The sequence below is a fragment of the Chiloscyllium plagiosum genome, chromosome 28 (assembly GCF_004010195.1).
Source record: "Chiloscyllium plagiosum isolate BGI_BamShark_2017 chromosome 28, ASM401019v2, whole genome shotgun sequence".
Classification (NCBI taxonomy): domain Eukaryota; kingdom Metazoa; phylum Chordata; class Chondrichthyes; order Orectolobiformes; family Hemiscylliidae; genus Chiloscyllium; species Chiloscyllium plagiosum.
This window is the reverse complement of record NC_057737.1, coordinates 33,738,018-33,764,999: the sequence shown is the minus strand read 5'-3', so window position 1 is coordinate 33,764,999 and position 26,982 is coordinate 33,738,018. Positions and strand designations below refer to the sequence as shown.

Genomic DNA, 26,982 nt, shown 5'->3' with positions numbered 1-26,982 from the left:
GCTTCTAGGAATTCCCTGGCTGTTCTTTGTTTGGCTTGCCCTATAATGGTAGTGTTGTCCCAGTCAAATTCATGTTGCTTGTCGTCTGCGTGTGTGGCTACTAGGGATAGCTGGTCGTGTCGTTTCGTGGCTAGTTGATGTTCGTGGATGCGGATAGTTAGCTGTCTTCCTATATCGTGTTTTGTGCAGTCCTTGCATGGGATTTTGTACACTACATTAGTTTTGCTCATGCTGGGTATCGGGTCCTTCGTTCTGGTGAGTTGTTGTCTGAGTGTGGCTGTTGGTTTGTGTGCTGTTATAAGTCCTAGTGGTCGCAGTAGTCTGGCTGTCAGTTCGGAAATGCTCTTTATGTATGGTAGTGTGGCTAGTCCTTTGGGACATGCCGCAACCCAGAAGCGTTTCACAGGAGGCTCCCAAGCACTGAGGATGTCACCTCAGGGGACGAAACGTTTGCAACAAAAACTTCCAGCTCGGCGAACAGAACCACAGCAACGAGCCCCCGAGCTACAAATCTTCTCACAAACTTTGAATTGGTTCTATCTTTTAAGGAGATGGTATAAAAGGAAAGCTAACTATGATATTCAAATGCAAAACTCTCCACAAAGAAATATTCTGAAAGTGATTGTTGTCTATGTTCATAGGAAGGCTGCATTGATAATGATAGTTGCAAGAAATCATCAAAAGTGTGAAATTTAAGAACAGGAGGACTGTGCAAAATGAAATTGTTAGTCTGGGACATGATCTAATTCCACCTTGTTGACACGATAATGTGCGATGGGAGATCAACTAACAGTAACGCGGCAGTTATCTCTGGCAGACCCATGAGTGTTGACCAGCCCTTGGAGAAGTATATAAACCTCTCAAGGACAGTATCCAAGAGATGTGGAACAAATAAAGCTGAAAGGCAAAAATAAATTGCTAAGTCGGAAAATAGCAACCATCCCCACTAGCAACATTGTGTCAGTTGGTCAAAGAAACATGAAACGAATGATACCTATATTGCTAAAAATCATATCTGAAGTGTGGAGTATCAATGTGTTCAATGGTACACATGATGCTAAAGTTACCCATACTACCAATACTAACTATGATAAAAAGGAGGGTGATCCGTCTGACGTTGATGATGCACCACCAGGCTTCTGGGATTCAGGCTTATTCAGTGATTCAAAAGGTGGTACAAGGAGCGATGAAGAAGTTCAATGTGAAGCATTGTGGTTAATTCATTACTCCACATATTTACATTATAAACTATTAATGTCTCATTCATTTTAATGTTAAAATTAAGTGTTAGAAGATTAATATCAATTTTTCACTTATTTTCTTCCACTGCACTGATATTTCTTCAGCCTAAATCAAGCACAAGAGTCAATTCTTCCAAAATTGGACAAAAAGATGAATTAGAGAGATGAGCTAAGGATGATTACCCTTGATAGCAAGGCAACATCAAGAGAATGTTGCAGCAAGGAACGTGAGCAAAATTGTTGGAGACCCATCATCTCAGGTCTAGAAGATCACTGTAGGGGTTCCTTAGGGTAGACATTTTCTCATCAACCTGTTCAAAGATGCTATTACACATGTCTGGAGCAGAGGGATATGAACCAAGACTTCCTGACTCCTCGACAGGGAGACCATCACTACACCACAAGAACCCTGGTTCCTCAGGGTATGTGACCTTGGTCCAACCACCTTCAGCTGCATCATCATCAATGATCTTCCCTCCACCCTCCAATCATTCTAAGGTGAGAAGTGGGATTGTTCAGTGTTGATTGCACAATGTTCAGCACCATTTGCAACTTTTCAAATTCTGAAGCAATCTTTATCTCCATATACAGCAAGATCCTGACATCATACAGTTCTGGCTAGCAAAACTCACATTACAGAAGTGCCACGCAATGATCATCTCAACCAATAATAATCTAACAATCTCCCTTGACATGCAATGGCATCACCACTGCCAAGAGCAAATAACTCACTATCAGACTCCCCAAAGCCTGCCCACCATCTACAAATCAGAAGTGTGATACAAATCTCCACTTACCGAAATGGATACAGTTCCAGCAACAGACAAAAACTCACAAAGACTGGCCACCATTTTAAACATTTTCACCACTCCTTCACTGTTGCTGAGTGAAAATTCTGGAACTCCATTCCTGTTAGAATTTGGACCACTAAATGCTAAACCATGTGACTTACAGCAGTTCAAGACAATTAATATTGGATAAACATCAACAGTATTCTACCTCTACTTGAGCAGACAAACAAGATCAGTTCAAAGTTAAAAATCACACAACACCAGGTTATAGTCCAACAGGTTTAATGGGAAGCATTAGCTTTCGGACCGCTGCACCTTCATCAGGTGGTTGTGGAATACACAATTGTAAGACATTTGCTATTTGTTATAGCACATAAATTCTGTGTCTTACAATTGTGTACTCCACAACCACCCGAAGGGGCAGCACTCCGAAAGCTAGTGCTTCCAATTAAACATTTTGGATTATAACCTGGTGTGTGTGATTTTTAATTTTGTACACCCCAGTCCAATACCGGCATCTCCAAATCAAGATCAGTTCAAACATAGTTACCTGATAACCATTCCCAAATAATCTGAAATGTATCTAGGTCATAAGCCTAGACAGCACGATATATGGCACACTTAGCCAAGAAAGAGCATCAGAACATCCTGACATTTTTATTAAAATATCTGAGGAAAACCATAAAATTAACAAATTCCTTGGAAGTTGCATTTTGATTACACAATAGTTTTATCACCTTATTCAGTACTCAATTTTTTTTTGTTTCTAAGATACATGGTCCTTGCTATCAAACTTAATATCACTTCAACTTTTGTTTTGGATACAGGTTAGAAATATTTTACCAGAAAACCTCAGGACATATTTTTTGGGATAAAAGATATTTTTGGATACACCAGAGTCCATTTGGGATTTGAAAAAAACTTCACTTTTGGGTCTGTTTGGGCCAAGTGAAGTTTTCTTCCCCCAAAGGCCCAAACTCAGAGTGCCTACAGGTCTATTCAGGTTTCAAAAAGACCTTCAGTTTTTAGTCTGTTTGGTTTTCCAACGCAGGTATAAAGGATACCCAACCTGGTATTATTTAAATGGTTGTAATGTGCTTATAGCAGTTTTTCTTGAATGTATGCTTCGGAAACACTGCTAGAATTTCATGTGTTGACATCAAATGGGAGTTTGTCCAATTGGCAGCAGACTCCAGGATAGCCACGTTTTTTTGTTTTAATACATGTAGTTCATATTCCTACAAATATGTTTATTTTAATGAAGCCTAGTATTATGGGGGCAGTAGTAGAGCTTTAGCTCATTCACCCAGCTCTGCAATTCAACACAATCATGGCTGATCATCTAGTTCAATGCCTTTTCCTCAGATTATCCATTCTCATTTGTCATTGGTATTTAGAAATCTGCCAAACTCTATTTTTAACATACTCAATGACTGAGTTTACACAGCCTCCTGGGTTTGAGAATTCCAAAGATTCACAACCGTTTGAGTGGAAAACGTCTTCATATCTGTCTTACGTGACACCCTAGCCAATTGATTTGAAATTTTGTCCCAGATTTTAGACTCCCCAGCCAGAGAAAACATCCTACCTGAATTGACCTTGTCTATTCCTCAAGTATTTTGTAGGTATCAGTGACCTCATTCTTCAAAATCTAGAGATTTCCCATTGTCTCTTCATAGGACAGTACCACCATCCCAGGAATCAGGTAGGCGAAGCTTGATTGCACTCACTCTATGGCAACAACATCTTCCTAACGGGGTCAAAACTGTACTCTCCAGGTATGGTTTAACCAAGGTTCGATACCACTGAAGCAAGACTTCACTACTTTTGTACTCATGTCTTCTTGCAATAAAGGTTAGAATTTGCCTTCCTAATTGCTTGCAGCACGTGCATGTTAGCCTTCAAAGTGGATAAGCTCACATTTTTCTATATTCTATTCTTTCTGTCACTATGTTTGTCCAAACCTCATTGAACGCACTTTGCATTTTCTTCACAACGCATATTCAATTCAAACCTAACTTTATGACATCTGGAAACATGAAAACATTATATCTAGTCACCACATCCAAATCATTGATATAAATTGTGAACAGCTGGGGCCCAAGTACTGATTCTTTCTGTACTTCACTGGCAGTAGGTGACCGACTTTTTGGGTTTTTCTGCCTTGAAGGAATGTATAGTTGCTGTAAATGATGTTATAATTCTTTAAAGAATCCACTACCTATGTGTTGTCATAATTTCTACTGTATTGTCCCAATCTATCTCAACCAATTTGCTCCTTATTTCTTTAAAATTTCCTCTGCTCAAACCTACCACCCTGCCTCCTGCTTGAACTATTTCATTTTCAAACATAATGTAAAATTCTGATATTAGTCACTTATCCTGATAGGTTCTTTTGTTACATTATTAAATAGCCCTTTCCTGTTTCATAATACTAGATTTAAAATAGCCTGTTCTCTGTTTCATTTGAGTCAGTTCCTCAATGTACAGCGTGAGGAAACCATACTGAACACAATCCAGAAATTCATCCCCCCCACCTGTTAGTGCTCAAGTGTCTTTCCAACGTGTCAAGTATCCTTGAATATTTAGTTCACTGTCTTGGTCACCCTATAACCATGTTTTTGTACTGGCAATAGGATCAAACCAATTGACCTCTGTGCCTTTAAAGCATCTACATTGTTGCAAATACATTCAGGTAGGGTGTCTTGACATTATTCCGCATTCTAAGTTTAGATGATCCTCACTTTCATTTTTAACTGCATTCTAATTTCACTTGTCGCATTTTTGCTTCCTGTTACTAGCTTTACTTGCTTCCAATTTCAGCTACACCTCAAGGTGCCATTCCTCTGCCTAAAGTACTAGCAAATCTCCTTGCAAGGATGCAAGTCCCAGTCTTGGCAAGGTGTAACCCATTCAGCTTCAGCTGGTATCAGCAAAAGAGCTGCAAATGACTTTTTTATTGGAAATATTCATTTTACTAATTATTGGTCATCAAGTAGAACTTACACAATTTTAACTAACTTGTGTGAACACTTTGGGTCGAATGACCCTTCCTCAGAACATTCCTCACTTGACCAGAAACATTAACTCTGATCTCTTTCCATTGATGCTGCCAGATCTGCTTAGCTTTTCCAGCAATTTCTATTTTTGTTTCTGATTTACAGCATCCACAGTTCTTCCAGCTTTTATTCAACTAACTTGTCACTGGATAGCAAAATGCATATCATAACAACAGAAGAAACAGGAATGGGGTAAGCCATTTGGCCTCTCATGTTTGCCCTGCTGTTCAACAAAATTATGGCTAGTCTGTCTCAAGCCTCTACTCCTCTTTCATGTCAACTCAGCATAGTTGTCAACTTGCCGATATTTCAAACATCATTCTACCTCTTCTTTAAGTACTTTCAGTGACTTCTAAGGGTACATTTCTGGGAGTTTGGAGTTATAGAATCAGCGATGTACAGCATGGAAACAGACCAGTTGGTCCAACTCATCCATGCCGACCAAATGTCCTAAACTAATCTAGTCCCATCTGCCACCATATGGCCCACATACCTCTAAACCCTTCCTATTCATATACGCATCCAGATGCCTTTCAAATACTGTAATTGTACCAGCTTCACCACTTCCTCTGTCAGCTCATTCCATTTATGCTCCACCCTCTGCAAGATAAAATTGCCCCCTAGGTGCCTTTTAAATTTTCCCCTCTCACTCTAAATCTATGCCCTGCAGTTCTGGACTCCCCTACCAGAGGGAAAAACCTTGACTATTTACCTATCCATGCCCCTCATGATTTGCTAAATCTCTACAAGATCACACCTCAGCCTCCAACGTTCCCAATCTATTCAGCCTCTTCCTATAGCTCATACCCTCCAAACCTAGCAACATCCTTGCAAATCTTTTCGGAATCTTTTCAAGTTTCACAACATCTTCCGATAAAAGGGAGACCAGAATTGCACACAATATTCCAAAAGTGGCCTAACCAATGTCATGTACAGCCGCAACATGACTTTCCAACCCTATACTCAATGCTCTGACCAATGAAGGAAAGCATACCAGACACTTTTTTCACTACCCTATCTACCTGCAACTCCACTTTCAAGGAGTTATGAACCTGCATTCCAATGACTCTTTGTTCAGCAACATTCCCCATGATCTTACCATTAAGAGTAAATGCCGCCCTAATTTGCCTTTTCAAAATGCAGCATCACATTTATCTATATTAAACTCCATCTACCACTCCTTGGCTCATTAGCCCATCTGATCAAGATCCCGTTGTACTCTGAGGTAATCCTATTTGCTGTCCACCACACCTCCAATTTTGGTGTCATCTGCAAATGTACTAATGATACTTATGTACACATCCAGATCATTTATATAAATGACGCAAATCAGTGGCACACCACTGGTCACCAGCCTCCAGTCTCCTACCTTCAAGCCAGTTCGGTATCGCAATGGCTGGATCTCCTTGTATTCTATTTGATCTAACCTTACTAACCCACCTACCACGAGGAACTTTGTTGAACGCCTTACTGAAGTCCATACAGATCACATCCACCACTCTGCCCTCATCAATCCTTTTCGTTACTTCTTCAAAGAACTCATCAAGTTTATGAGACATGATTTCCCACACACAAAGCCATGTTGACCATCCCTAATCAGTCCTTTTCTTTCCAACTACATGTAAATCCTGTCCCTCAGGATTTCCTCCAGCAACTTGTTCACCACTGACATCAGGCACACTAGTCTATAGTCCCCTGGCTTGTCCTTACCACATTTTAAAAATAATGGCACCACGTTAGCCAACCTCAAGTCTTCTGGCACCTCACCTGTGACTATTGGTGACATAAATATCATCAGCAGGGGGCCAGCAATCACTTCCCTAGCTTCCCACAGTGTTCTAGAGTACACCTAATCAGGTACCGCAGATTTTTTGTTTTAAAACATCCAGCACCTTCTCCTGGATTTATACTCTTCCAAGGATTCACTCAATCTATCCAGTCTATACCTGACAAAGGATTCCTCCTTTTTCTTAACCAAAACCTCAATTTCTCTCATTATCCAGCATTCCCTGCATTTATCCTAACAGGAACATGCTGTTTCTGGACTCTCTTTATCTCATTTTTGAAGGCTTCCCATTTTCCAGCGACTCTTTTACCTGTGAGCATCCTCCCCCAAAAAAGCTTGTGAAAGTTCTTGCCTAATACCATCAAAATTGGCCTTCCTCCAATTTAGAACTTCAATTTTTAGATCCGGTCTATCTTTCTCAATCACTATTTAAAATGAATAGATTACACTATTTAAAATGGTCGCTGGCCCCAAAGGGCTCACCCACTGACACCTCAATCACCACCCCTGCCTTATTTCCCAAGAATAGACCAAGTTTTGCACCTTCTCTCATAGGTACATCCACATACTGAACCAGAAACATTTCTTGTATACACTTAACAAATTCCTCTCCATCTAAACCCTGAACACAATGGCATCCCCAGTCTATGTTTGGAAAGTTAAAATGCCCTACCGTAACCACCCTATTATTTTTACAGATAACTAAGAACTCCTTACAAATTTGGTTCTCAATTTCCTGCTTAATATTGGGACGTCTATAGTATAAACCCAGTAAGGTTGATCATCTCTTTCTTACTTCTCAGTTCCACCCAAATGACTTCCCTGCACGTATTCCCAGGAATATCCTCCCTAAGTACAGCCATAATGTTATCCCTTATCAAAAATGCTACACCCCCTCCTCTCTTGTCCCTACATTCCCCCCACCCCACCACCTTCCTATCCTTCCTATAACGTTTGTATCCTGGAACATTAAGCTGCCAGTCCTGTCCATCCATGAGCCACATCTCTGTAATTGCTATGATATCCCAGTCCCATGTTCCTAACTGTGCTGAGTTCATCTGCCTTCCCTGTTAGGCCCCTTGCATTGAAATAAATGTAGTTTAATTGATCAGTTTTGCTTTGTTCCTGCCTGGCCTGACTGCTTGACTTGCTCTTTTCCCAGCTGTACCAGTCACAGACTGATCTCTTTCCTCACTATCTCCCTGGGTCCCACCATCCCACCTTATTAGTTAAATCCTCTTGAGCAGCTCTAGCAAATCTCCCTGCCAGTATATTAGCCCCCTTCCAATTCAGGTGCAATCCATCCTTCTTATATAGGTCACTTCTATCTCAGAAAAGATTCCAATGATCCCTAAATGTAAACCCTTCAAGCCTGCATAAGGAACTCAGCCGCACATTCATCTGCTCTATCCTTGTATTCCTACCCTCACTAGTTCATAGTACTGGGAGTAACCCAGATATTACTACTCTCAAGGACCTCCTTTTTTAAATTCCTGCCTAACTTTCTATATTCTCACTTTGGAATCTCATCCTTTTCCCTTCATATATCATGTGATGATGCTGCTCCTTTAACAAGATTATGGTGTCCTTGGCTTTTTTCAGAAAGGTAAAAGATACAGACTCCGAAAAGTCTAAGCTTGAAGGGTTTTAAGGCCAATTTGATTATAGCTAACAGATATTGCCTCAGGCGAAAGGCTTTCAAGTTAAAAAAACACTTGTACACTAAAAGGGGAGTGACTAGTTCTCCCAGCTCAGTTATTCCCTGGCTTGATTTGGTGTTTGGCAGTCAGACTGTTTACTGAAAGCAGTCAGGCAGTTGTGAAGCTGCTGTACCCAAAGAAGCAGGTCCATGCTGATCATCTCTCCTGTAAGACCCTGTGTTTGATTTTACCTTTTGTGCCAAGGGGTGTTCATGGGGATTGCTGCATGTATTCGGAACAGCATAATTAAGTTGGTATAATTTGTTGAGTTTTCAGATAGCTTAAGTTATTCAATACGTTGTTCTTTTTTGTTTGTTTAATCTTGTAAATAAGTTCTGTTTTATTTAAAACTAAGTGGTTTGACCAGCTGCATCTATCCTCAAATATCCACATAACACCTGCTTAAAACAACTAGCAAAGTTAGGGTTGGGGTTACTTTCTTAAAATGCTTCGAGGGGATCTGGCCTGGTCCATAACAGCCATCAGTTCTAATGCATACAACCACCCCCTGCTGGTCCCAATTCCCTTTGAGGGAGGCAACATACCATTCTGATTTCTTGCTTCCAGCCACAGAAACATCTGATGTACCCCTCATTACATTAACCTGACTGTACCTGTAGCTTTTCTCGATTCCTATACCAGCCATCCATCACACCCCCAGCTCCTGTAAATTCCTCATTGCCTCTATCAGCTGCTCCAACTGATCCATGCGATTTGATAGGATTCACAACCAAAGACACAGTCAGCAGACATAATCATCAGTAACATGGAAACTCTCCTTAATCTCCTACATCCGATAGGAAGAGCACATCACTCTACTAAAGACCACCTTTGCTCCTTAACAATTTACATACCCAGAAAATAGCACCGCCTTACTGCCCTAAAAGACACAGCTCCAGGCTAACTTCGTACCTATGTTTTACATTTTTAAAATTTAATCAAGAGACAGATCTCAATAAAACATGTAATCAAAAAAAACCCCACTCTACTCACTTTTATAGATTTACAACAACGTTATACGTCAAAACTATGTACTTAGCTTCTTCTGTGCTGTGAGCTCTCCCACACAGGTTCCTCCAAGGTCAGCTGTGAATTTTGCTGTTTGTTAATTTTTCTTAAATACACTCCAATGTCAAGAGATAAATGAACTCAAACAGCAAAGGCAGTAGTCTGTGCAGATTCACTGCCGTGTCAGACAGCAGTGTAGGTTTCTTTCTCTGACCATACAGTCTCTGCCTTTGTTTCGCTTCCTCCTTTGTTTTGATCTTTTGTCCCCGGAAGTTCCAAAACAATGCAACAGGTTATACGACAGTAATTACTGCTCTTGGAATTTAAGAAAAACACTTTCAACACCTAAAATACCTCAAAAAAAAAGGAGCAGCACTTAGAGCCACAATTTATTTTTCCTGTCCTTCATTTTAGATTGTGGGAGAATTTGGTACAGAAGGGAAGAGGTGCTTTTTTGCTTGCTACTTTTGCCTCATAGCTTGTCAGGTCTTTTGAACAGGATAAACTGAAGTCCAGGATCAGAGCACAGCAGAAAAGAAACAGCGACATTACAGGAAAACAGTTAATTGATTGATAATAGCTGCTAATTTGATTATTATAAGTTACTTTTAGATTAAAGGTAAATAGAGAAATATTTTACAGATTAAAAACTAAAAGACTTTTTAGATTTTTACAAGATTTTTTTAAAGAAAGAATTAAGTAAATAAAGTAGAGCTGAAGGACAAACAATGTGTTGTACCTGCATGATACGGGAGTTGGTGGACCCCATTGTGGTTCATAGTGACTACAGCTGTAACAAATGATGGTTGCTTGAGGAACTCTGGCTCAGAATTGATGAACTAAAGTCTGAGTTTTGAACACTGTGACACATCAAGGAGGGGGAGAGTTACCTGGATGCTGTATTTCAGGAGGTAATCACACCCCTTAGATTAACTACCTCAAATCTGGTCAGTGGCCAGGGCAGTAGGGTGTCACTATGAGCAAGACGGGTGGAGAGACCCAGGAGATAGTGCTGCAGGAACCTCAGCCCTTAAGCTTATCTAACACGTTTGAGATTCTTGCTCTCTGTGTGGATCAGAGCGGAGTTGTAGGGAGGATAACAAATTGACCACTGCACCATAGTACTGGGAGCCATTCAAGAGGGAGAGAGGAAAGAGAACTCCAGCTGCAATTGGGGATAGTATAGCTAGGATATACCTACGGTTCTGTGAGTTGTTTCAATAGGATGGGCTCCACCTGAACCTGGTGAATTGCATAGCTAGGACTGTAGACAGAGCTACATAGTTGGAAAGTGGGATTCTGTTGCATGGAAAATTAGAGATCAAAAATAAAGGAGAAGGTAAGATTGTAAATTACTGATGGGGCTGACTGTTACCAGAAAATAAAAAGAAGGGGCAGGATGTGTGAATGTCCTATTGCACTCAGAAAACATAAAATTGTAGGGAAATTTGACAGAACAAACTTAAAGGTTTGTATTTCAATGAATGGAAGATACAGATTTGGAGTAAGGCAGACAAACCGATGGTGCAAATCAAGTTAAATGAATATGATCTCATGGCAATTATAGAAAACATGGTTACAAGGAGGTCAAAACTGGGAGTTTAACATTCAGGGAAATGTAACTGTTTGGAGAGACAGGAGGGATGGAAAAGGTGGTGAGATAGTACTGATAATCAGAATTAAAAAGAGGACAGTTGTGAGAAATTATCTTGGATTGGATGATGTTGGGTCCTTTTGAGTGGAAGTAAAATACAGCAAGGGAAATAATACATTGTTATGAATAGTGAACAGACCTCCAAACAATAGCCACACTTCAGCAAAGGTTATAAATCGATAAATAATATCAGCAAGTAAAAAAAAAAGAGCAATAACCATGGATGATTTTAATCTTCATGTTAACCGAGTTAATCACATTGGAAAGGGTAGCTACGACATGAATTCATAGAGTGTATTAGGGATAGTTTCCTAGAGCGATATGTCATCAAACCAACCGGGGAACAGGCTACCATGGAGTTGGTTCTGAGTAATAAGGCAGGTTTAATAAGTCACTTCTAATAAAAGATGCCCTAGGAAGTAATGGCCATAACATGGTAGAACTTAATATTCAGTTCTTGTGAGAAACTTGTGGCAGAAACAACAATGTTTGACTTTAAAAAAGTTAATTACAGGATAGAGTTAGCCAAAGTGAACTGGGTGGATAGATAGAAGGAATAATAACAAGCAACCAATGGCAGACATTTAAGAAGGTAATTCATGATTTTCAGCAAAAATACAGCCAGTAAGGAGAAAAGATCCCAACAAAAGCATAAGCGAACCATGGTTAACCAAGGAAAATATGGGGAGTATTAAGTTAAAAGAAAAAGCATAAGGAGGCAATATAGCCCCAGGAATTCGGATAAATTCAGAATCCAGCAAAGGAGGACTAAAACGATAACAAGAGAGAGAAAATAAACTACAAGGGCAAACAGCAAATATAAAAGCTGATAATAAAAGCTTCTTTCCGCATATAAAAAGGGAGAGAGATCAAAGCGAATATAGGTCCCTTAGAAAATGAGTTTCAGGAGACAGTTACGGGGAACAAAGAAATGGCAGAGGAGTTAAAGAATGAGGCTAAAAGCAGATAAGTCCCTGGTCCTAATGGCTTGCATCTTGAATCCTTAAAGAGGTAGTGGCAGAGTCTTTATGTTGCAATAAGACTATCCTTCATTCTTCTGAACACTAATAAATGTTATCTGTTTAGCTGCTCCTGATAGCTGATTCCTGAGATAAAGGGATTTAACTAAGTGAATCTCTTTTGAAGAGTCTCCAATGCCAGTGTATCATATTAAAATATAGAGACTGAAATTGTCCATTGTATTCCAAATGTGGCCTCATCAACACCCTGCACAGCTTAACAAGATTTCGGTTTATAAACACCAATCTCTAGGTGATGAGGGCCCAAATTACATTTCCATTACTTAGTTCACCTCCACGCTAACTCTTTATGTTTCAAATAGGAACACCTAAATGACTCTGCATTGAACTTTTTGGAGTGTCTCTCCATTTAAATTATAGTCTTCCAACCAAAGTCCATGACTTCACATATCTATGCATTAAACTACATCAGCCACATTTTTGCCTATTCACTCAAATTATCCTTGCTGATTCCTTATGCCTTCATCCCAATTTACCCTCTCAAATACCACTGCATTGTCAGAAAATATGGATATATTACACGCTGTTTGCTGTTCCAACTGTTTGATATAGCCAGTAAATAACTGAAGCCCTCAGGCTAATCTTTGTGGTATTCACTAGTTACGTCATTTGAACATGAAAAAGACTCATTAATCCGGATTCCATCTCTACTGTATGTTAAGCAATGCTTTTATATTACCCCACAAAACAGCAAGCTCCTTTCTTGCGCAATAACCAATGTGGCACCTTATTGAATGCCTTCTGAATATCCAAATACAAGTATCAGTCTCCTTTATCAATTCTGCTTGTTAAATCCTCAAAGAAGTCTAGCAAATTTGTCAAACATGATTTCCCTTCAACAAAACTATTTTCTCTCTGTTTGAATGCATTAAGTTTTTCTGAAAGCCTTGCTATTTCTTCCTTAATAGTGGACTCAAGTATTTTCCCAACAATGTCAGGCTAACTGGCCTATAAGTTCCTGCTTTCTGTCTCCCCCCTTTCATGAATGTGGCTTCACATTAGCAGTTCTCCAATCTGCTGGAACTCACCCAGAATCCAGTGTGTTCTGGAATAGCTTGATGAGCTTCCATTATCTCCATCACCAATTCCTTCAAAACCCTTGATTGCAGATCATGAGGTCCCGGCGACTTGTCTGCTACAGTTCTATTAGTTGTCAAATACTTTCTCCCTTGTGATAGAAACTGATATAAGATCTTTTATCCCATTAGCACCTTACATGAGCATCTTTGGGATGTCTAGTGTCCCCCACCATGAAAAGTAATGCAAAATATTGGTTTAAATTACCTACTCTTCCTCTGTTCCATTATCGATTTCCCAATTCTGATCTCCAAGGATTTCACACTTACTTTAGCACTTTTACTTAACCATAGAAGCTCTTGCTTTGTGTTTTTGTATTTCTTACCAATTTACTTCCATGATTAATTGACTCCTTCTTTATTGACTATTTAGTCATCTGCTGCAGTTCCTAAAAACTTCCCAATTCTCTGGCCAACCACTTTTCACTGCTTTGTATACCTTAGTTTTCGATTGGATTTTTCTTTGAAGTCCTGTCTCTATGGCCAAATACCATTCACATAATACCAATAAAGCATAAAGCTTCAAATTTCTAAATACTGAAGGGATTTTTTTTTTGTTTCCAGGTATTCAATTCTAAATAGTGTTCAACAGTTTAATTTGATATTTGGGTCATCTATTTGTCTATGTATTCACAGATTTAATTATAGATTTAGGCATCTGGAACATATAACTGATGAAAATGAAATTTCATTTGTCCACAATCTCTCAAGTGATGGGGACAAAAAGAAAGCAGGAAAAAACTTGCTGACATCAAGAAAATCATTATGGGTAGTCAACAGAATGTAAACAGTTTGAAGTTAGCATTCCTTTATGCAAACCAGTAAAGAAAAACATGAAAATAAAATTGAGTTGCAACATCAGAAACACTGGTGAAAGCTTAATACCAAATAAATAAAAAGGCAAAAAATACACCACAGCAATGTCACACTTCACTTTGGTGAGTATTTAGAAAATTAATTCAATCCTCATTGCTCTTTCAAAAGAAAACTTGAAAGTAACATATGAAAATGTATGTGGGATACTTAGGTCTGGCAATGCAGAATATTTGATCTTGACTCATGAAATAACACAGGGACAAGAGTGTGGTGCTGGAAAGGCACAGCAGGTCAGGTAGCATCCAAGGAGCAGGAGAATCAGGAATAGGCATTTGATCACCATTCCTGATGAAGGGCTTATGCCCAAAACACCAATTCTCCTGCTCCTTGGATGCTTTTCCCAGCACCACATTCTCAACTCTGATCTCCAGCTTGTGTAGCCATCACTTTCTCCTCATGAATTAACACATCCAGACGATACTGATGAATAAATAGCCTTTGCACACCATCTAGTACATTCCCATTTAGTTGACACAAAAACAAAATAGCTGTCATACTTCACAACTGCTCGTCAATTAATTAAAATGAGTTTAAAAAATCATTTAACATGGAAATCATATGGATTTGAAATAAGTAGAGCAGTTCTGATGTGTTCTTGAATTGAGAGATACTGGGAGAATGAATGGCAAAATAAATTATCAGGTAATAACTTCTCCCAAACTTTGAATATCAGGTAATAAGAACAATAAGAAATTATATATTACTAAGTACTGCATAACCATATTTTATTTAATAAATGACATACCTCTATAGTTATTGATAATTTTAATCCTTCTTTTGTTTTCCGACTAGTGATTCGAAGCAGTTTGGAAGCAAACTTCTGAGAAAAACTCTTCCTCTGTGAATCATGAAGCAGAATAATTGTGGGTGTACTCCCTACTGTGGCATCATGAATAAGGACAGAATACACCATTCATGATGTCAGAGTAAAAAAAGCTCCACACAAAACCCAGATGCTTATAACTGCATAAAACAGGATGGAGGAGCCAAAAATATGTAAGAGTAGTATCCTTTGAAATACTTTGGATCGTGTGGCAAATCAGTGGAATATCAATAATAAACCAACACAGAGGAAACTATCTTACCCAGGGTGCAACTACTGAGAGAATCAGAAGAGAGGAACACTTCTTCACCATTAGGCTGCACATGTAACCATTGCCCTCCATGCTCAGTACCAACAGTACGTACTATCTATGAAGTGCAGATATTCACCAAGGATCATTGGACAATACCTTCCAAACCCACAACCACTACCATCTAGAAGGAAAAGAGCAATAGACACATGGGAACACCACCACCTGCAAGTTTCTCTCTAAGCACTCACTATCCTGACTTGGAAATATATTGATGTCATTTCAGCGCTGCTGGGTAAAATCCTGGAACTCCCTCTTTTGCAGCATTGTGGGTGTACCTATACAAAATGGACTGAAGCAGTTCAGAAAGGTAGCTCACCATAACTTTAAGGACAAAGAGAAGGGCAATCAATGCTGGCCAAGTAGCATCATCCATGTCCCATGAATGAAGTAAGCAAAATGTCAGTCACGTTTGACACTTTTTTAAAAACTGGATCTAGTTGAATAACTAGGCTTCTATCAGTTCTCCTATTGCAGTGCTCACAATAAGTTAGTGAGATACACTCTTTCATAGTAACAAGAATATTTGATTGTTAAATTATTTTTTCCATTTATTCACCCAAATGATGTTGGCATAACTGGCAAAATAGCATTTATTGCCAAATCTGAAGTTAACTCCACGTGATGAGCTACCATTATTAAGTGCTACAGTTTGACATAGTTACACTCCAAAGTGCTGTTTGGAAGAGACTTCCAGGATCATGGCCTAGTGACAGTGAAGGGGAATTTGCAGGTGATGGCCATCTTGTGCTCTTTGAAGTGACAGAGATCATAGATTTTTAAAGCTGAAAAGTCATTAGAGAGATGCAATACAGTTTTACATGCTACATCTGTAGCCATTTTGTGTCAGTATTAGAGGGGTGTGACTATTAAAGATAGTGGATGGGATGTTGATATAGTGGAATGCTTCCCATGCTTGCTAATGATGTGGCCTGCCAAAGAATACTGTTCAGTCTGCCACCAGTGTTCTAAACACAGGAAGTACAAATGAAAGATTCTGTAAGGAGACACTTCTCCAAATAGAAGACATTTATTTCCCATGCTTGCTGCAGAGAGGTTCACTGACTGAAGTGGAGATATACATTTAAATTTGGCTCAGAATCCTTTGTGGAACTTTGATGCAAAGCAGGTACATTCAACTTATATAACAGAAGGTCAGTGGTGACAGAAGCTCCCCAATCCCCACCTTTAATTGCCAGTTCTATGAATATCCATGCAAGAGATTGCTGTGAAGAAATTGAGGGCGGGTAAGAGGCCAGCACAGGGTGTCCAGGTGGTTGTTATGAAGAGATCGAGGGCAGATATCTATGAATATCCATGCCAATCTTGCATCAGGTTCATTAATCAGGAGCAAACTCATGGAAGACGATGAAAATACACTTACAGCTTGGAGTTACTGAGCTAAGAAAGAAACCACCATCACTAATTAAATTTCCCCAACTTATAAAGAAAGTAAATTTAGCAGCTGAAGAGGGAATACATGCACTAGTTTTGTTTTGTCTGGTTGTCCTACTGTTGTTTTGAAAATTAAAGTGGTCATTTTAGTTGTTGCCAAAGCCATATAATTTCGTTCTGGTTACTGTAGTTGATAACGCCATGTGATACAATTACTCTGCTTTTCAGGTTGTACAACAGGCCCCTCTAGACAGCTTACAGTTTATTACAGGAGACAAGAACAGGGTAGTGTAAAGGAGTGCAAAACAAAAGGAAAATGGAGAAATAGTTTGCATTCACATTGTGCTCTTTGTGTAGAAAAGTCCCCTGTGGTCCTCCACGGATGGATATATGAAAAGAAGTAATGAATTTGAAGGGAGGAAATACTAGGAAAGTTGACCAATAATTTCATTGACAAGATGGTTTTTCAAGAGAACCTTAAAAGGAGGAAAGATGGATGGAAATACAGTTACTACCCAAATTAGCTAAAGGCACAGTTATTAATAGTGTAGTAAAGGGAGGGGTGCAGTGTATAAATGGAGAGTTGCAACAAAACAAGAGCCTTACTTTGCAGGAGCAAGAGAGGGTGTTTCTGTTAAGATCTGGAGAGAATTTGAGAGGTAACTGAGAAACTCTGGGAATAGAAAGACCAATAGGGTAAGAAAACACATGGGATTTGATGAAGAATGGGATTCAAACATCAGAGGATTAGATTCGTTTAAATTTACTGGTTTGGAGGATTGGAATTTGGTTTGGAAATATCAAATAGCCTGTTTGATGTTAATAGATGTGCGGTGAGGCAAGCGGACACACATGGAGTCTACTGATATTCTGCAGGTGAGACAAGATAGATAGGACATGTCCTAAGAGCCTAGCTTGGGACAGATAGGATACTGGGGTTTTCAGCAGTCCTGTTTACCTTGAGATAGTGGCCTTCAAGCACAAGGGAATTACTGACAGGTTGTTCAGTTTCTGGTTATGTCATTTATGGGGCCAAAGTTTTCAGTTGTCCCGTTGTTTAGCTGCACAAAAATCGCTAATCATTTCAGACTTATTGTTTGACCAAACAGAAGGGTTCAGGACTCTAAAGTCAAATTCAATAGCAAACCTACTGTTGTTGAACAGCTGCAACAAGCAAGGTACTGATGACACCCGAACAGCTTGCCAAATGCTAAGTGTTCAAACAGCATTCCCTTGAATTTTCTTACTGGCGCTACACGCCACTGACGTCTGTATGCAGCAGTAACTTCTGGCACTGGAAGTTAATGCTATGATTGACATGCTGATGTTGATCGCTGCGCACAAAGCCATACAGCGTAGAGGGAACATTGTGTCCAAGTATGTTCATGGCTGAGATAGACAGCTTTTTAATCAGTAAGGGAAACAAGAGTTATCGGGAAAAGGCAGGAAAGTGGAGTTGAGGATTATCAGATCAACCATGACCTCGCTGAAAGGTAGAGTTGATTTGATGGGCTGAATGCCTATTTCTGTTCCCACATCTAATGGATGACAATTGAATAATCCTGAGTGTGCAAAGAATTACACTGACAATTATGCCAATTTAGAATTCTAGGTTGGGCTCACAGTGCATTCTGGAATTTCAATATATTAGTCCACATGGCCCTGTTCTTTGTAGACAGAAAGAACAAGTGCACTCACCGTCCCTGTTTCAATTCAAAATAAGTGACAGCAGTTTGCTGGTTCACTTTTCGGGATATTTCCGTGGTCAATCAGAGTCAATCTGCTTAGTTTAAGATTTAAACAAAGTCTAGCCACTAATTAGTGCATTCCACATGGCAATGTCTTTAGCAATCTGCTAATAAATCAGTATCCTCGCCTCATGCAATATACAAGTTGGATATCCTTTGAACTGATACTGTCCTGACGAGTGCAGGATGAGAAACTTCAACAAAATCTGCCTTTTATTCAGTGACTTTTACATTTTGTCCACCAAAGGACTAATTATTATTTAAGAGTATTCAATGATGAATTTGTAGGGATGATGCAAATTAGTCATATAACCCTGTTTCTTACACTGGGGGTCAGTTTAACTCAGCTGGCTGGATGGTTGGTTTGCAAAGCAGTGTGATGCTGATAGCGTGGCTTCAATTCCTGCACCACTGAGGTTACCATGAAGGACTCTCCTTCTCAACCTTTCCCCTCGCCTGAGGTGTGATGGCCCTCAGCTTAAATTACCAGACTCCCTAATGAGAGAACAGCCTATGGTCCTGTAAGACTTAACATGATTTCTTACTCTGATTGACATCCCCAACTCTTCTATTCAGTTGTCTTTATGGCAAGCAACCAATGAAGTAATGGCATCCTCAGACCAAGAACTTGAGATGTTAGAGAAGATTTATAGCTCAGGTTGTCTGTTTGCTCGCTGAGCTGCTGGGTTTGTTTTCAGATGTTTCATCACAATACTAGGTAACATCACCAGTGAGTCTCTGGTGAAGCATTGCTGTTCTGACCCGCTTGCTATTTGTGTGCCTTGGTCTGTTGTGGGGGGTGGTTTCATTTCCATTTCTATTTCTGAGAGGTTGGTAAATGGGGTCCAAATCTATGTGTTTGTTAACGGAGTTCTGGTCTGAATTGAATTGAATTTATTGTCACGTGTACCAAGGCACAGTGAAATGCCTTGTCTTGCAAGCAATACAGGCAGATCACAGAGTTAAGTAGCAAAGATAAGTAATTAATAGGTAAATAGTGGCAAAACCAAAACACAGGTGCAGGTAAATGCTCAGACTTTGTGAGTCCATTCAGTACTCTAACAACAGCAGGACAGAAACTGTTTCGAAACCGGCTGGTGCAAGTGTTCAGGCTTCTGTACCTTCTTCCCTATGGTAGAGGTGGCAGAAAAACATTGCCAGGGTGGGTCGATCTTTGAGAATGCTGGCAGCCTTTCCTTGACAGCGGGCCTGGTAGATGGATTCTATAGATGGAAGGTTGGCCTTTTGTGATTGTCCAGGCCGAGTTCACCACTCTCTGATTTTGAATGGTACAATTTCCATACCAAGTACCGATACATCCAGACAGAATGCTCTCGATGTGCACCTATAAAAGTTGGCAAGGATATTCACCGTCATGCCAAATTTTTCAGCTGCCTGAGGAAAAGGAGACGTTGTTGGGCTTTGTAACCAGTGCATCCACATGAAGAGTTCAAGAAGGCTTGTTGTTGATTACCACTCCCAGGGGCTTGACACTTTCCACTCGCTCCACCTCTGTGCTGTTAATGTGTAGGGGGGCATGAGTAACATCCCGCCAAAAGTCAATAATGAGTTCCTTGATTTTGCCAGAATTGAGAGCTAGGTTGTTCTCAATGCACCATTTTTCTAGGTCTTCCACCTCCCGTCAGTAGTCTGTTTCTGAGATTCAACAGACTATGGTGGTGTCATCAGCAAACTTGTACATGGCATTAGTGTGGTATTTGGTGACACAGTCATGGGTATACAGTATGGGGCTGAGTACACACCCCTGGGGTCTCCAGTGTTGAGTGCTAGTGAGGATGAAATATTATCCCCAATCTTCACTGAGTGTGGCCCGTGGGTCAGGAAACAGAGGATCCAATTGTTGAGAGTGGGGTTTAGTCCAAGATCACTAAGTTTAGTAATCAGTCTCGAGGGCATCTGACATGGATCTGTTGCTCCTGTAAAACCTGCGCCCACACCTCCTCCCTCACCTCTATCCAAGGCCCTAAAGGAGCCTTCCACATCCATCAAAGTTTTACCTGCACATCCACTAATATCATTTATTGTATCCGTTGCTCATGATGCGGTCTCCTCTACAATGGGGAGACTGGGCGGCTCCTAGCAGAGCGCTTTAGGGAACACCTCCGAGACACCCGCATCAATCAACCAAACCGCCCCGTGGCCCAACATTTCAACTCCCCCTCCCACTCTGCCGAGGACATGGAAGTCCTGGGCCTCCTTCACCGCCCCACTGACCTATTGTACTCTATGCTACTCTATCCCCACCCCCACCCTCCTCTAGCTTATCTCTCCACGCTTCAGGCTCTCTGCCTTTATTCTGATGAAGGACTTTTGCCCGAAACGTCGATTTCGCTGGTCCTTGGATGCTGCCTGAACTGCTGTGCTCTTCCAGCACCACTAATCCAGAAATTGGAGTGGGTCAAGAGTAGTGGGGAGGCTGGAGTTAATTAATGCCATGACCAGTCTTTCAAAGCACTTCATGACCACTGAAGTTAGAGCCATTGGGCTGTAGTCATTGAGACATGCTGCATGAGCCTTCTGGCCTTCTTGAAACTGGCAGGGACTATGGCCTGCTGTATGGAGAGGTTGAAGACGTCCGAGAAGACCGCTGCTTGTTGATCTGCACATGCTCTGAGTGCACAGCCTGCTACTCCATCTGGTCCCATTGCTTTCCTTGGATTCACACAAAGGAAAACTGATCTGACCTCTGATGCAGTGACTGTTGGGATAGGTTCTTCAGGACTTATCAGAATAGGTCACTGAAATTCTGCTCAAAGAGTGCACCCAACGTGTTGAGACAATGTGGGAGGGATGTGTCATCATCTGCTATCTTGCACTGTCTCTTTTAGAACCTGTGATGTCATTGAGTCCTTGCCATAATTGCCAGGTGTCTGAGTCTCTAGTTTGGATCAGAATTGGTCCTTGGCTCTGTGAATGCCATACTTGGATTCCTTATATTTGAGTGGGTCTCCTGATGCAAAGGCCTCACGCCTGGTTTTTAGCAGGTTCTGTATGTCCTGATTCATCCAGGGTTGATGACTTCCTAGATATGCAGTCCTCCACACACTTGCAGCTAAAGTCTGTGATGGTGGTGGCGCGATCGTCCAAGTACGCCAGGCCTCTTGGAAATCCCGCGTGTCTTTGTTTAGCTTATTTCAGTCGAACTGGTGTTCTTCATTGTCTGTGTGTATAGGACACTAGTGATAGTTGGCTATGTCTTTTGGTGGCTAGTTGGTGCTCATGTATCCTGGTGGCTAGTTTCCAGCCAGTTTTTCCAATGTAATGTTTGTTGCAGTCCATGCAGGGTATTTTGTACATTATGTTCACTCTGCTGGCTTTGGGTACAGGGTCCTTTAAATTTATCAGTGGTTGTTTCAGTGTGGTAGCAGGTTTGTGGGCTACCATGACAGTAAGTCTGGACCTCTCTGGAATGTCTGGGCATGTTGTAATATGTTGTATTTCTCGTTGGCTTCTCGAACTACCAAGCTGCTGTGGTATGTTGTAGCTTGTTTTAATACTGTGCTGATGCAGCTCTGTTTGTGGGTGTTGGGATGGTTGCTTCTGTAGTTGAGTATCTGGTCAGTGTGCGTGGCTTACTTGTAAATGGTGATCTGCAGTTCTCCATTGGCTTTTTGTTCTACCGTGACTTCCAAGACAGGTGAAATTAACAAGACAGGCCTCCTAAGAAAGAAACCAGAAGGGGCCAAGACACCCCATTTCTACAGATTACCAAAGGTACACAAACAATGGTCTTGCCTCAGACCCATAGTCTCAGTTCCTGGCACACCGACATATAGGCTAGCCAAGGAACTGCATGTAAACTAAAGCATCTGGTAGAAGAGCTGAAAAATGTGTTGCTGGAAAAGCGCAGGTCAGGCAGCATCCAAGGAGCAGGAGTATCGACGTTTCAGGCATAAGCCCTTCTTCAGAAATTCCTGAAGAAGGGCTTATGCCCGAAACGTCGATTCTCCTGCTCCTTGGATGCTGCCTGACCTGCTGCGCTTTTCCAGCAACACATTTTTCAGTTCTGATCTCCAGCATCTGCAGTCCTCACTTTCTCCCACCTGGTAGAAGACTCAACCCACTCCATCCACTCCACCCACTCCACCCAGGAATTCCTTAACATCAAAGACACCAAGATAGAGGACTACAAGGTCATGGTTTCCTTTAACGAGACGTCACATCAATAAACATCAGCAAAGAAACACTGGCCTCACTATTAAACAAACCAGGGATATAAACACCCAACAGTGTCAACTCCATCAGCAAGGACAACATCTTCAACTCTGGGAGCTGTGCCTCACAATCCACTTCACCTTCAATGACAAGATATGCAAATAAATTAAAAGGGACGCCTATGGGGTCACCAATATCAGACTTAGAGCAGAAGTAGTTACACAGAGGTTAGAACGAACAGCCCTTCCCAAGATCCAGCCTAAGCTTTGGGTCCGCTTTGTGGATGATACCTTTGTCATCACGAAACATGACAAACTAGAACAAACCCATAGACATAAACAACATCCACACCGGTATAAAGTTCATCAAAGAGGAAGAAAACAATAACCAGCTCCCCTTCTTGGACGTCGCGGTAGAACGAAAAGCCAATAGAGAACTGCGGACTAGTGTTTACAGGAATAAACTTTATACACTGACCAGATACTCAACTGCAGAAGAAACCACCCTAAGACCCACAAACAGAGCTGAATCAGGACACCATTTAAATGAGCCACAACACACTGCAGCACCCCAGTACTACAAGAAGCCAAGGAAAAACAACGTATTCAGAAACAGCAGTTACCTGATAAGCACAGTCCACCAACTCCTGCAGGAAGACCCAACATGCCCAGAGACTCTAATCACCCTACCATACATGAATGATATTTCAGAGAAGACCACCAGACTATTCCCGCTCCTAGGCATTATGGTAGCCCACAAACCTACTACTACACTAAAACAACGACTGCTGAATTTAAAGGACCCCATGCCCACAGACAGCAGGACAAACATGACGTACAAAATATCCTGTAAGGACTGCAATAAACATTACATTGGACAAACTGGCAGGAAACTAGCCATCAGGTTACATCAGCACCACCTAGCCATCAAAAGACATGACCAACTATCACTCGTATCCACACACACTGCTGAAGAAGGCCACCAGTTCGACTGGGACAATGCAGCCATTTTGGGACAGGCCAAACAAAGACACGCATGGGAATTCTGCGAGGCCTGGCATTCAAACCAGAACTACATTAATAAACATACAGATTTGGACCCCATTTACCAACCTCTCAGAAATAGAACCAGAAGTGATACTGTCCACCACAAGAGACAAAGATACATAAATAGCAAGTGGGACACAAACCCAATAGTTCACTGAAGGTTCACTGATGATGTTACCTAACATGCACGAAATGTCTGAAAACAAACCCAGCAGCTCAGGAAACAAACAGACAACCAGACCAAGAACTGGCATGAATTTCAGTCCCTTAAAGATATTACTCATGTATTAATCAACCCTCTTCTTTAGCCTAAACATTTGGTCTCAAAAATGCAAGCTTTTCATGAATCTTAATGACATATTACATAAAGAAAAAAAATTAAAATTATGAAGAAGCATATCAAAATTTTAAGAGAATGTATCCTAAATATTATACTTTCTTTTGGAAGAATACAATGGAATTTTTAAAGTATGTAACTTCAGATAGCAATAACAACAAACAGAAGGCAACAGAATAAAGAAACCCATAATCTTAACCATGATCTTGGGCATCAAAGTATATTAAACATTGGAGTAAACATTAAAATGTAATAATATTTGGTGTATACTATATATTTAATAACATGGACTAATGATTCTTTCAATATGCTACACCTCTTTCATTAGAATCAACAGGAAGGTGATACCCTTTGAGTTCCAACATGATGGATTATGAGCTATAGAACATGGAGAACTGATCTGATTGTGAATCATTTAAATACTTAGCCCGTACATGCTAATAACAATTTCCGTTCACAACACAACTGCTTCATATAATGAAGGATATACAGCAGTTAGGAACTTCATCGTTATTCTCCTTCTCATACCATGAATTATCCATCAAATGACAGAATCAAATTAAAAAAGTTAACAGAACAATGCCAAATAACATTGCATGTACATTATAGCATTAACTAATGATAGTTACCACGCATATACCATAGGAGATATGAGTTGGCTGTGAAAGGCACATTCAGAAGTTTTTAAAATTTATTCGCAGTATGTCATTTATTGCTCATCTCTTATTGCTCCAAACTATCTTTTTGAACTATTGACATCCATGTGGTGTAGGGATACTCAGTGCTGTTAGGGAGGGAATTCAAAAATTTTGATGGAAGGAACAAGATAGTTTCAAATAAAGATAGCTTGGAAGGAAACTTGCAGTGGGCGGCACGGTGGTTAGCACCGCTGCCTCACAGCGCCAGAGACCTGGGTTCGATTCCCGCCTCAGGCGACTCACTGTGTGGAGTTTGCACGTTCTCCCCGTGTCTGCGTGGGTTTCCTCCGGGTGCTCCGGTTTCCTCCCACAGTCCAAAGATGTGCAGGTCAGGTGAATTGGCCATGCTAAATTGCCCGTAGTGTTAGGTAAGGGGTAAATGTAGGGGTATGGGTGGGTTTCGCTTCGGCGGATCGGTGTGGACTTGTTGGGCCGAAGGGCCTGTTTCCACACTGTAATGTAATCTAATCTAATCATGATATTCGTGCATTCGCTGCCTTTGTCCTTCTAGGTAATAGAGGTCGGGGCTTAAAGATATTATCTAAGGAGCCTTGATGGCTTACTGCAGTGCATCCGGTAGTTGATATACATTGCTACCGCTAAATATCGGTAGTGGAGGGAGTGACCATTAGAGGTGTTACAGCATAAATCAATTTGGCTGTTTTTCCCATATGGCGTCAAACATCTTGAGTGTTGTTGCTGCATTCATCCAGGCAATTGGGAAGCATTCCATGACACTCCTGTGCCTTCTCGATGGTAGACAGGTTTTGTGGAATCAGGTGGTTTTACTTGCTGCAGAATTCCCATCAAGACCTTTTATAACTACAGTATTTACATTGTTGGTCCAGTTCAGTTTCTGTGAATGTAAGCATCTGCCCAAAACGTTGACAGTGGTGAAGGCAGCAATTGTAACATTGTTTAATTCACTATTAAGAACTGATGGAAGCAAAGTGCCTAGTAGACAAGTACTTTAAATAGCAAGGTCAGAAAACATGATTTAGGATTACACTTGGCAAAACATCAGCAGTATGTATGATCTGACAGTTTAAAGGGCAGGGGATTGAACTGAAGAGTCATACCTATCTCAAAATGTTAACTTTGCTTCTCTTTCCACAGGTGCAGCAAGAATTGCTGACTTTCTCAAGTATTTTCATGTGTCTGATACTGATTTGGTGAATGCACCAAAAAAAATATTGTTGCCAAGGAATGGGCTTTGAAGCCTTGGATGATGGTGTTGAACAAAAGCAAAAGATAGAAGATGTTGGAAATCAGCCAAGATGGGATTATAATTAATACTTCCATTCAAAGAAATGCAACTACCTGACATGTTAACTCTATTTCTCTATAGATGCTGCCACTGCTGAGTATTTTGACCTTTTTTCGCTTTTATGCCTTGGACAAGGTGTTACATGTGCTGTTCACACTTGGATAAAGTTGGAAAACGATAATTGTGTTTTGGGGTTATTTATGTTAAACATTTTGGCTCCTGCGGAGGAATGCCCAGTGAATGCACTGTTTGTCCCCTAATTGATTTTAGCATCCTTTTGGTGCTCACTGGGAAAGATCTAAAGGAGTAGGACCACAAAAAGGAGGTGCTCACACTCCTCCATCGAGATAGCCATTTGGTGAATGAGATAGATACACATTATATGGGGGGTGGAATGGGGTGCAAATTCAACATCTTGTCATATATGTCATGTACCTATTTGGGACATGCTCCCAGCTATTCAACACCTTGTCATATACCTATTTGGGACATGCTCCCAGCTACTCACAGGTGCACTTCTACCCTCGGTAACTGTGCAATTCCGAGCGTCCCTCTTGCCCCGCTCCGCTTCCACACTCTCCAACCGTCTCCTGGCCCAGCCGCGGTATTCAAACCCAGCGCGAGAACCGCTTCACAGGGAGAAACACCGTCCCTCGCCAGTGACCTCCAAGGACACCGCCTCCAGTGGCAACCCCCGGAGACACCATCAACACCCTTTCCCAGCGGCAACGTTCAAAGACAGCATCACCGGCGAAGCAAACCGCGGAGGCATCATGAACACCCTCACCCGACCAGCAACCTCCAGAAACACCGCCCCCAGCGGCATCCGCCGGAGATACCATCAACTCTCTTCCCTTGCCAGGCAACGTCCAGAGACACCATCAACTCTCCTTGGCTGGCAGGCCACTGCCAGAGACCCTATGAACATCTTCCACTGGCCAGGCACCAGAA

The 26,982-nt window shown here is 41.0% G+C and overlaps 1 protein-coding gene across 1 annotated transcript in view; it reads right to left on the bottom strand.

Annotated features, from left to right (window-relative positions):
* Positions 1-26,743, bottom strand: part of LOC122563832 (cytochrome b-c1 complex subunit 6, mitochondrial-like) — a 60,253-nt gene extending 33,510 nt beyond the window's left edge. The window contains exon 1 of the mRNA XM_043718023.1: positions 26,540-26,743. The gene's annotated coding sequence lies outside the window, so the exon portion shown is untranslated. The remainder of the gene's footprint in view (positions 1-26,539) is intronic.
* Positions 26,744-26,982: the final 239 nt, after the last annotated feature.